We start from the raw sequence: 10272 nt of genomic DNA, 5'->3' as shown, positions 1-10272 counted from the left end.
CCCTTCATCACTCCTTTTCATCATATTTTCAGGAAAATAATCCTACTTGCCCTAGACCCTTCCCTCCCTGGTCCTTGCTGAAAGGTGGGGAGAACAGAGCCATTCTCTGAGCCTTGCTAAGCTGAACCAGAGTCCATAAGAGATGCCAAGTCATGGGTGGCTGGGCCAGGATGCTGATGAACGCAGGCTCCAGCCATACCGCAGGCTCGGAGAGGGCCAGAAACATGCGGTAGGGTGGGTGGCATTGGAGGCCCTCTTAGGGTCTCGGGCTTAGAGTGGTATAGGTGTGCCTGTCTCTCTGGAGAGTCCTCTCTTTGTTTCTCCCTTTTGTCCCCCAGCCTGGTTTTCTGGGGACAGTGTACCTTCTGTTATGCTCATTTACAAATGATGTGTATTTATACAGACCTGCTTGCATTGGCCGATGCTCTTCTAATTCCCTGAGAGTTTGGATCAACTATCCTTGGGTTGTTCCACTATGGCATTAACCTTTGAAAATATTTTTAAATAAAATAATTCTGATTTTTCTAGTGTCCTATGATATGGAAAGTTCATTTTTATCTTTTGACTACCCACTAAAGGTACTCTTATTGACATATCTGGCACCCAGGAGACTGATAAAGCCCATGTCATTCCCAGAGTCCCAAGTAGTCTGCAAACTGCACAGGACTTCAGCTGAGCTAACTCAGGCATATGGTGAAGGGCAACGATGGCCACAGCAAAACACCATGGTCTCTGTCTCTCCCGAGGGGACACGGAGAATGCTTCCCCATTTCTCCTGGGCAACTCTAAAGCAATGTCCATGAGTTTAATAGTACTGTGCTTCTGACTCGGGAATTAAAGCCTGGAATTCAGCACCAGAAAATTCTTGTGAACTTTTCTATGACATCAAGCCTAGATTTGGCAGGTTAAACACCAGTTTGGGCCACATCACCTTGCTTTTTCCCTAGATGCCCCCTCTAGTAGGGATTCATTCATTCAGTAAATATTGAGCCCAGATTATGTGCCAGGTACTATGCTGGGCCCTGGGCTGTAGCAGTGACCCTGTTAGGCAAGTGTCTCTGCCTCTCCCTGGCACTTGCATGTAAATGTAAATTCCAAGTAAATATGTAAATAAATGAGATAATTGCAGATTGTGATTAAGTTCCAGTAAGGAAAGAAACAGTGATATGAATTAAGTAAGGAGATAACTTTAGATGGGTGGTCAAGAAAGGTTATCTGAAGGGACATAGCTGGTTCTTTTTTTTTTTATAATTTTTTTTTTTTTATCCTCACCCGAGGACATTTTTGCAATTTTTGTACAGATAGAGTGGGAGGGAGAGAGAGAGAGAGAAACATCGACGTGAAAGGGACACATCGAGTGGCTGCCACCCACACGACCGACCAGGGCCGGGGACAAACTGCAACCGAAGTACGTGCCCTTAGCGGGAACCGAACCCGGGTCTCTCCAGACCACAGGCCAACGCTCTAACCGCTGAGCCAAACCGGCCAGGGCGCATAGCTGGTTCTTAAAGGATGAAGAGCCAGTCGGGGGAGGAACGGGAAAAAGCATTCCTGGCAAACAGATCAGCAACTGTAAAAGATAGGAAAGAGTGCACTTGTCTCTGAGAAACAGACAATCTGCATGCTGTAGGATACTAATCAGGTGGGAGAGTGACATGACAAAAAGTTGAAAAGGTCAACTCAACAACAGCAAACAACCCTATTTAAAAATGGGCAACGGGAGGTGGAAGGAAGATGGCAGAATAGCTGGGAGCAGCACACACCTCAGCAATGAACTGGAGGTCCAGCTGGAATTTAGAGCAGTTAACCTGAATTAACAACAGAAGGTCACCTGAACTAGAGTATTATATCCAAGGAGTGAAAAAAAAAAGTTACACAGAGACTGGTAAGAGGGGCAGAGACATGGAAAGGGCTGGTCTCAGCAAACAGGGGCAGCAGCTGTGAAGCCAGGGAAATATTATGGCTGCAAAAGCCCCCCCAGAGGAAAGTAGGGTCTCAATCCCACACTGGGACCCCCAAACCGGAAGACCAGGGCCTGGAAGAAGAGCCTGCATAACATTTGGCAGCAAAAATAAGCAGGGAGATTATCCACTGGGTAGAGGAGGGAGTCTGCTTAAATCTCATGTGATCATGCACAGGGACGTGCTCTCAGGCACTCACCCTGGGCTCTGGTAGAGGGAGGGAGACTTGGGGCACGTGGAAGCTATAGGGAGGAGATTTGGGTGGCCTAGTGCTGGAGATCATGAAGGTAGGCTTCGGAGGTCCCAGACCTGAGCCACCACCCGGCACCACCCTCACACATCATCTCCCAGGGTCCAGCACTTCTACTTTTACAGCACCAACTGGAGAAAGTGCACAAACACTTTAACAAATGCTGATAACTCTATCCTGCCAAGCTCAAATGGGGCATAAAGGACTTTGGGCTGTACCCAAAAGGGACCCGAGGTGAACTTTTTTTCTGGAGACACTATAGATGTCTCAGGCAAAAATTGAACTGAGTGGCTTAGGAACAGGTGCCTATCTTCCCCCCTCCCCATGGGTTAGGCAGGCACCATCTGCTGTGGAAGGTGCCCTGGTCAGTGCCTCAGGCAGTGCAGGAGCTGCAGAGCTAGGGGAAGACATGTACCACCCTAAACTAGAAAACAAGCTGCTAACTACCCAGCTGAGGACCCACACCACCCCCAACAAAAGGCTGCCTGGATTTGGGTTCCCTAAATCTGCTGGCACTGCCTTCAAAGCACAGTCCCACAGGGAAGGAAGTGCAATTCAGAACAGACAGCTGGAGCCAAATGCCCTGGAGGCATCCATCAGGGCCTCTGGCAGTGAGTTGCAGAGATAGAAGTGGGTTATAAGTTCTCTCCACTCCCAAGAGCAGGTGTCACCCCAAGCAGACAGAGCAGCCGGAATCTACTCCTTTAAGCCCCACCTGCACCACCTGGCAGGTGCAGCCTCACACGGTAAAGGGGTCACAATTCAGAACTGGGAAATCTGTTGTGTCCCCCTTGGAGCTGCCCTTCGGGAGCTTTAGCAGAGTGCCTCTTAGCTAGCTCCCTTTCTGAGGGCCCAAGGCCTGAGCCACTCCTAACAAAGGGCTGCCTGGATTAGCATTCCCAAAATCAGCTGGTACCACCTGCCAAGCACATTCCTGTAGGTGGAAGGAAGTGAAAATCAGGATATTTGGAGCAACCTCCTCCGAGGCCTCCATCAGAGCCTCTAGCAGTGAGTTGCATAGATAGAAGGGGCAACAAGCTCTCTCTCCTCCCAAGAGCTGGTGCCACCCCAAGCAAAGAGGGAAGCCTTCATCTATTTCTTCAAGTTCACCTGCACCTTCAGGTAGGTGCAGCCTCACAGGGGAAAGAGGATACAACTCAGAACTGTGAAATCTGATGTGACCCCTTGGAGCCTCCCTTCAAATGCTCTGGTGTGAAACTAGAAGGAGAGCAGTTACACCACTTTCAAGGGCTAAGGACCTGCACCACTCCAATCAAAGAGAAGATTGGAATTGCATTCACAGATTCTGGGGTGAGGGGGATACAAATCAGAGCCTGGACATTGGATGTGACTTCCTTGGAGCACTTCACCAGGGCCTCTGGCAGTGCACTGCAGAGATAGAAAAAGGTGAACAGTTCAGCTAAACTCATTTCCATGGGGTGAAAGTTGATCCCACACATGAATGGGCCAACAAAAATCAGCTCCCAATTACAACAGGAGGGTCCACATAACACACACAAGGGACACTCCTAGAGCACTCAGCTCAGGAGATCAAGGAAACTTCACCGCTGTATTCCACAGGACACTTAGTACATAAGGCCACTCCACGAAGACTGGGAGTCATAGTACTTTTATCTAACACATAAAAAAAACACAAAGAGACAACTAAAGTGGAGTGACAAAGAAACAACCCCCAAATGAAAGAAAAGGAAAAATCTCGAGAAAAAGAACTGAATGAAATGGAAGCAAGCAATTTATCAGACACAGAGTTCAAAAACATGGTTATAAAAATGTTGAAACAGACTTCCGGTCAAGATGGCTGGTAGGTAAATGCGGGATCGCGTCCTCCCACAACCACATGAAAGTTACAACTAAAATGCAGAACAACCATCTTTCAAAACCGCCTGAAATCAAGCTGAATGGAAGTCCTACAACTACGGAATTAAAGCAGCAGCCGCATCCAGACTGGTAGGAGGGGCGGAGGCAGATGGGCTGGTCCCACACCCACCTGTGGCGGATAAAAATCAGGCGGACACCTAGGCTGGAAAGGTCCTCCCTGAGGACTGAGGGGTCCCCGTCCCACACCAGACGCCCCACTCAGGGTTCCAGTGCCAGGAAGAGAAGTCCCCATAACTTCTGGCTGGAAAAACCAGCGGGAACTGAGGCTCAGGGAGGCTGAAGCAGTTGGAGCCCCAGGCAGCTCCCTAAAGGGCCCGCGCACGGACTGGTCGGACTCTCTCCCTCTAAGCTTGGAGGGGAGGCAGCTCGAGGGGCACCAGAGACATACAGGGAAGAACTGAGCTGTTTGGCATTGGAGTAAGGGCTGGAGAGGGTGCTTTCTCTGGGACAAACGTGCTGTCAGAAGCCTTTGTTCCTTTGGTGAGCCCTTCCCTGGGGCGGCAGACAGCCCCCATATCTGGGACTCCAGCAACCTGGCTCACACTGGTAGCCCCGCCCTGCTGATTCCCTGAGGCCCCGCCCCACACAACTTTCAGGCCCACCCAAGCTGTTGCCAGTTGCTTAACCATAGGATTGGCCAGTCTTGGATCCTGCTTCAGGTTTTCCTAAATTCTTTCAAACAAGCAGCATCTGGTCTCAGATAGCCACACACCTTTCGTTAAGTAATACACAGAAACAAACACAGGGAGGCAGCCAAAATGAGGAGACAACGAAACAGGTCCCAAATGAAAGAACAGAACAAAACACCAGGAAAATAACTAAGCACAATGGAGATAAGCAACCTATCAGATGCTGAGTTCAAAATACTGCTTATAAGGATGCTCAATGAACTTAGTGAGGGCCTCAAGAGCATTAAAAAGGACCAGTCAGAAATGATGGATGCACAGTCAGAAATGAAGGAGGCATTAACTGAAATAAATAATAATTTACACAGATTCAATAGTAGAGTACGTAAATCCAAGAAGCAAACCATCGATTTGGAATATAAGGAAGCAAAAACGCCCAATCAGAACAGCAAACAGAAAAAAGAATCCAAAAAAATGAGGATACTGTAAGGAGCCTCTGGGACAACTTCAAGCATGCCAACATTCGCATCTTGGGGGTGCCAGAAGGAGAAGAGAGAGAACAAGAAACTGAAAACCTGTTTGAAACAATAATGGCAGAAAACCTTCCTAATTTGGTGAAGGAAACAGACATACAAGTCCAGGAAGCACAGAGAGTCCCAAACAAGATGAACCCCAAGAGGCCCACACCAAGACACATCATCATCAAAATGCAAAAGGTTCAAGACAAAGAGAGAATCTTAAAAGCAGCAAGAGAAAGGCAGCTAGTTACCTACAAGGGAGTTCTCATAAGACTGTCAGCTGATTTCTCAAAAGAAACTTTGCAGGCCAGAAGGGAGTGGCAAGAAATATTTAGAGTGATGAAAAGCAAGAACCTACAGCCAAGATTACTCTATCCTGCAAAGCTGTCATTTAGAATCGATGGCCATATATAGAGTTTCCCAGACAAGAAAAAGTTAAAGGAGTTCATCACCACCAAACCATTATTATATGAAATGTTGAAGGGTCTTTTTGAAGAAAAAGATGGAATATATGAACAAACAAAATGGCAATGAATACATATCTATCGACAATGGAATCTACAAACAAAATGAATAGGCAGAACAGAAACATTCTCATAGATACAGAGAACATTTTGTTGGTTGCCAGATGGGAGGGGAGTTGGGGGAATGGGTGAAAAAGGTGAAGGGATTAAGAAGTACAAATTCATTGCTAGACTGACAAACCTCAAAGGGAAAGGGGTTGGGGGGTGGGAAGAAATAAACCAAAGAATTTATATGCATAACCAATGAACACAGACAATAGTGTGGGAAAAGGCGAGAGGGGGGCGGGAGTGGGGAGGAGGGGGTCAATGGGGGAAAAATGAGGAACATCTGTAATACATACAACAATAAAAATTAAAAAAAAAAAAGAATGTTGAAACAACTTAGTGAAAATTACAAGGCATTTATTGAAAACTACATCAACATGAAAAAAGAGATAGAAACTCTGAACAAGGCCAGTCAGGAATGAAGAGTGTTCTGACATCAAGAACATACTGGTAGGAATTTAAAGTAGGCAGGATGCAGCAGAGGATAGAACCAGTGATTTAGAAGCTAAGGTAAAGAAACAACAACACCCAAACAGAGCAACAAGAAGAAAAAAGAATAAAAAAGAATGAGGATAGTTTAAGGGAATGCTGGGACAATATGAAACGTAACAACATCACAGGGGTAAAGGAAGGATAAGAAAGTGATAAAAAACAAAACAAAACAAAACAAAAAAACCTGTTTGAAGAAATAATCACAGAAAACTTTCCTAACCTGGTTAAATAAAGTTAAATAAAGTTTAGGGAGCACAGAGAGTCCCAATCAAGATGAACCCAAAGAGACCCACACCAAGGCACCTCATAATTAAATGGCCAAGGCTAAAGACAAAATGAGAATTGTAAAGGCAGCAAGAGAGACAGTTAGCCCCCATCAGATTGTCAGCAGATTTCACAACAGAAACACTTCAGGCTAGAAGGGATTGGCATGAAGTATTCAAAGTAATACAAAGCAAGAACCTGCAACCAAGACTGCTGTATCCAGCAAGGCCATCATTTAAAATTGAAGGTGAAAGAAGAGCTTCTTAGACAAAAGAAGGCTAAAGGAATTCAGTACCACCAAACCAGCATTGCAAGAAATGCTACAGGGACTGCTTTCAGAAGAAGATGAAATATAAAGAGAAAGGAACATAGGCACAAAGATAAAAATGGTATTAAATAAGTACATATCAATTATAACTTTAAATGTAATTAGATTAAATGCTCCAATCAAAAGACATAGGTAGCTGAATGGATAAGAAAACAGGATATATATATATACACACACACACACACACACACACATACACACACACACACACACACACACACACACACACACATATATACACACACACACACACACACACACATACATATATGCTGTCTACAAGAGACCCACTTCAGAAAAAAAGATTCACATAGGCTGAAAGGGAAGCGATGGAAAAAAAATATTTCATGCAAATTGAAATGAAAACAAAAAACAGGGGTAGCAATACTCATATCTGATAAAATAGACTTCAAAATAAAGGCCATAACAAGAAAAAAAAAGGTCCCTACATAATATTAAAGGGATCAATCCAACAAGAAAATATAACCCTGGTAAACATATATGAACCCAATATAGGAGTACCAAAATATATTTATCAAGTTCTGGAGGACTTTAAAGGGGAGATAGATAGCAGTACAATCATAGTAGGGGATTTTAACACCTCACTGACATCTCTGGATAGATCTTCTAGACAGAAAATTAACAAGGAAACAGAGACCCTAAATGACACAATACATCATATGGATTTAATTGATACTTACAGAACATTTCACCACAAGGCTGCAGAATATACATTCTTCTCAGGTGCACAAAGATAGACCACATGTTAGGACACAAACTAAGTATCTACATGTTCAAGAAGATTGAAATCATATCAAGCATCTTTGTGGATCACAATAGCATGCAACTAGAAACCAATACAATAAAAACATCTAAACACATGGAGACTAAATAGTATGTTATTAAACAATGAATGAGATCAAGGAAAAAATAAAAAACTTCCTAGAAAGTAATGAAAATGAACACACAACAACACAAGATCTGTGGATCAAAGCAAATGCAGTCCTGAGAGAAAAGTTCATAGCATTACAGGCCTACCTCAAGAAACAAGAAACATTTGCCCAGCTGGTGTGGCTCAGTGATTGAGTGTCCATCAATGCACCAAGAGGTCACTGGTTTGATTCCCAGTCAGGGCACATGCCCAGGTTGTGGGCCCAATCCCTAGTTGGGGGCCATGCAGGAGGCAGCCAATCAATGTTCTCTCTCATTGATGTTTCTCTCTCTCCCCCTTTTCCTTCCTCTCCAAAATCAATAATGAAAAAAATTATTTTTTAAAAAAAGAAACATGTAGAATTTACTATCTAACCCTACAACTTGAAGAATAAGAAAGAAAATAAAGAGAAAAACCCAGAGTAAGTAGAAGGAAGGAAATAATAAAGATCAGAGCAGAAATAAATGACATAGAGTCCAAAAAAAAAAAAAATTTAAAAAAATCAATGAAACAAAGAGCTGGTCCTTTGCATAGATAATCAAGATGAATGAACCTTTAGCCACACTCACCAAGAAACAAGAGAGAGGACCCAAATAAATAAAATCAGAAATGAAAGAGGTGCAGTGACAACTGACACTACAGAAATACAAAGGATAGTGAAAAATACCATGAACAATTACATGCCAACAAATTGGACAACCTAAGCAAAATGGACAAATTCCTAGAATCATACAATCTTCCAAAACTCAAGCAGGAAGAGTCAGAAAGCCTGCACAGACAAATAAAAACTAAGAAAATTGAAACAGTAATCATTAAACTCCCAGCAAACAAAAGCCCTGGTCCAGAGGGCTTCACAGGGAATTTTTACTGAACATTCAAAGAAGAACTAACACCTATTCTCCTCAAACTATTCCAAAAAATTCAAAGGAAGGAAGACTTCCAAGTTCTTTTTATGAGGCCAGATAATCCTAATTCCAAAACCAGATAAAAACACTACAAAGAAAACTACAGGCCAATATCCCTGATGAACATAGATGCCAAAATCCTCAACAAAATATTAGCATATCGACTCTAGCAATATATTAAAAAATTCTTCACCACAACCAAGTGGGATGTATTCCAAGGATGCAAAACTGGTATGATAGTTTCAAATCAACAAATGTGATACACCACATAAACAAAAGGAAAGACAAAAATTATATGATCAAGAGGGCTGAGAGAGAGAGAACCTGTATAACCAGGGACAGAAAGAGGATACCAAATTGAGCCTGTTGGGAACTGCAGGGGTGTGACAGAGTGGGCTGGGAGCCCATGAACAGCAGCTGAGAGCTGTTTTGGCTGTGAGCAGATCCTTCAGGGTTAAAGCCTCAAGCTGGCTCCACAGCACAGAGTGCTGGGACAGGGAAGGGTGATGGCATAACACCTGGCTAAAATCACCAGAGCAGAGGCTTTGTCCCACAAGGAGAGGTATCAGGGGAAAAAACAGCAGAGTACTAAATTAGCTACAGCCACTCACCTTGGACTCTGGTAGAGGGTGGGCAGACTGGACTGGAACTATCTGGAGAGAGTCTGGGGCTCCTGGCTCAGGAGAGAGCTGGAGGGCAGGACACCAGGAGTTTTGTGCTGAATCACTCCCTCCTAGGACAATAGCAATTTACTTAAAGAGCCTATTGCCAGAGCCCTGAGGAAGCAAGGGCCCCTCCCTCAGGAATTCAACACTGCCAGGCCAGAGAAATGTAAGCTGAGGCTCATTAACATCTAGAGTCTGATAGCAAGTAAGTGCCTCACTTGCTGGAAATTCTCTTACACCTGAGAGATTTTTCATTCAGATGAGGGCTACAAATCCAGGCTCATCAAGTAACTGAGACTAATAGCCTCCAGGCAAAAGCTAGAGGATAACTTAACCTTTCCTTGGCTTACAGATTTACCCAGGAAAGTAAGACTTGACAGTGGTGTTTATTGTGGGCCTTCCCACACTCATCCAAACAAAGTAGAGGGAGCCACAACCAGCAGAACATGAACACCCACAGGCAAAATTTGACAGGCTCCAAAACCCACTGAGACAGCTAAAATGGTGAAACAGAAACAAATCCCTAATAAAAGAACAAGAGAGTTCTACAGGATAAAAGCTAAATGAAATGAAATTAAGCAAAATATCAGAGGTAGAGTTCAGAGTAATAATTATAAAGAAGCTCAACAGCATGAGTAAAGATATAGAAACATTGGAAATCAACAAAATGGAAATGAAGAATGACATAGCAGAAATAAAGAACACATTGGAAGGAATAACCAGCAGAGTAGAGGAAGCTGAGGATCAGATCAGTGAATTACAAGACAGGTAGAAGAAAAATCACCCAATCAGAGAATCATAAAGAAAAAACAATTAAAAAACAGGTAGATGCCCTGGCCAGTTTTTCTCAGTGGTTAGAGCATC

This window comes from Molossus molossus, unplaced genomic scaffold, assembly GCF_014108415.1.
Source record: "Molossus molossus isolate mMolMol1 unplaced genomic scaffold, mMolMol1.p scaffold_m16_p_1, whole genome shotgun sequence".
Taxonomy (NCBI): Eukaryota; Metazoa; Chordata; class Mammalia; order Chiroptera; family Molossidae; genus Molossus; species Molossus molossus.
The sequence above is the reverse complement of the archived record's forward strand: the minus strand, read 5'-3'. Positions refer to the sequence as shown.